Source organism: Pteropus alecto, unplaced genomic scaffold (assembly GCF_000325575.1).
Source record: "Pteropus alecto unplaced genomic scaffold, ASM32557v1 scaffold2918, whole genome shotgun sequence".
Classification (NCBI taxonomy): domain Eukaryota; kingdom Metazoa; phylum Chordata; class Mammalia; order Chiroptera; family Pteropodidae; genus Pteropus; species Pteropus alecto.
This window is the reverse complement of record NW_006441577.1, coordinates 5,472-8,021: the sequence shown is the minus strand read 5'-3', so window position 1 is coordinate 8,021 and position 2,550 is coordinate 5,472.

Below are 2,550 nucleotides of genomic sequence, written 5' to 3'. Positions count from 1 at the left end.
CTATTGAGTGTGCCCTGGGCCTACTGACTTGCTTCTAACCAACACAGGGCAAAACTGATGAGATGTCATTTTTGAGATTAGGGTACAAATTCTTGGCCCTTGTTTCTCTGTCACTTATCCGTTTGTCTTAATGGGAGCCAACAGCCATGTGTGAGCTTCCCTGTGACAGAGAACTGCGGAAGGCCTCTGATCAAGAGCCCAGAGGAACTCCATCTTTCCAAAATGAGTGGACTTGGAAACAGGTCTCTACCCAGTCCAATTTTCACATGACTGCAGCCCTAGCTGACACCTCGAGTGTACTTGTTACATGTTATAGTTTATTTAAGAGAAGTGGGAAGCTATACATAAGTGTATAAAAGTCCATAGTTTTCTAGTATACCCAACATATATCAATGACAGAAAATAAGAACTTACACTGCCATTTAAATGAGCAAACAAACAAACTACAAAATAGCTTTAAAAAAGGGAAACACAAAGTTCCTTTTAGAGACAGAAATCTTAATTGAGAAAATGGAGTTTCAGATTCTCGTTAAATAAGACCCAATTCTCCCTAATTTTCATGATAATAGTTTTGCAGATGTCAAAGTTGAAAAGTCATAAATTGAAAAGACATCTGCATTTTATGTTAAGATCTTTGAAACGACTTCCGAAGTGAAGTGTACAGCTGAGCTTTCCTCTGAGAAAAAAGCTCAGACTCTTCTAAGCACGTTTACTTTTCTCCTTTTCCTATTCTGTTAATATTCGGAGGTCTTGAGAGATTGAAAGAACATGGGCCAATTATGTTAATTATGAGCTCTGTGCATTGATCTCTCAAGGCCACACGGAAGTAAATAATTAACCAGTGCCACCAACCCTTTAGGCTGCCAGTCTCAGTTAAGCTTCATACATGTCTTTTCCTCCCGGAGGTGTCCCCTGCATCAGGAGATTCATGCCTGCGTGTCTCCCTCCAGTCCTGAGGACAGGGCACCAACAGCCCTCTTCATTCACCAGGCAGGAGAAGGCAGTGGACATAAACTCCTAGGTCATGGCCCAGCAGAGACACAACACAGACCAGTAAGTGCCAACAGAGATGGTCTTTGGAGGAGGTAATTTGGAGAAACTTGTTACTTTACTATCAAGATAGCAGGATGAATGAGATGGCCAGACATGGGAGCATCAGTATGCAAAGTTTCCGCTCAGAGGACTATACATTTCATGTTATTTTTTTTTCTGTTGGTGATTTCAGAATTCTCATTTATAATTCTGCTCTTTTCCACTTCCATTCCTGGAGTCCGAAGTCATTGACCATACCTGAGCAGGAGATGGATCCCGAAAATATCACAAATGCTGTGAGTGTGATCATGATGCGGATAAAGAGAGTAACCGCAATATGACAAACTTTATTGAGCTTTTACTTGTCTCAGGCTCAGAGCTATGTGCTATGTAGCTTTGATTTTAAATCCGTATTATACTCCCAAGTTGGAGTGCATATATTATTGTTATTTTACAGTTGAGAAAAGGAGTACAGGATTTTAATTAATTTTAACCACGTCCTTGAGTAAAAAGAGTGAAGTCAGGTGTACATCTTAGCAGTGAGATCGATTCCCACGATGCCGGGTGCAGGACAATGTCTTTCCATACAATTTAGGTTCGCATGGCTATCGAATCCTCGATATGTGGCTAGTCTAAATTGAGATGTGCTGTCAGCATAAAATATTAGATTTTTGAAGACCTACAAGAACAAAACACAAAAATATGTCAATTTGGTAAAATTATAATATTCTTGATATATGGGTTAAATAAAATGTTAAAATTGAAATGAACCAAAAAACCAATGAACCTACTCAACTTTTCCTTTCCAAGTAACTGCAAGTAGAATGCCTTCAGGGAAGTGATTCAGTCTTGATTCTTTTTTTTCTTCTTTTGTTTTGCCATAGCAGCTTTTATTTGCATAGCTAAAAAGTGAAAATAAACCAAATGTCCTTCAACAGGTGAAGAGTTAAACACAACTTATTACATCTGTACCATGCAATACTAGTCAGCAATAAGAAGGAAGAAACCATTGATACACCCAATAACTTGGCTGGATCTTAAGAACATCATGCTGAGTAAAAAAAGCCAATTTCCAAATGTTATATTTTGTATGATTACATTTACATAACATTCTCAAAATGGCAAAATTACAGTGATAAAGAACACATAAGTAGTTGCCAGGGGGCAGGTGTAGGGGAGGGAGGCCGTAATAATAAAGGGTCAGATGAGGAACTTCCTTGTACTGACAGAACAGTCCTGTCTCTTGACTGTGGTGGTAGTGATTATACAAATCTATATAAGTAATTAAATACTATATAATCTCAAACACCTACCTCAAACAAATGAACAAACAACTGAAAAAACAAGTGCGTGTAAACTAGTGCAAGATCTGTAGCTAGTTATTTGTATTGTGCCAGTTAGTTTTCTGGTTTTGACAATGCTGAGTCTCATTGAAGCCCCATGCCTGGTGCAGAGCAGGCAGTCAAAACAAAGGAAAACCAAAATAAATGCACATATAAACTCTGTTAAACATTGATT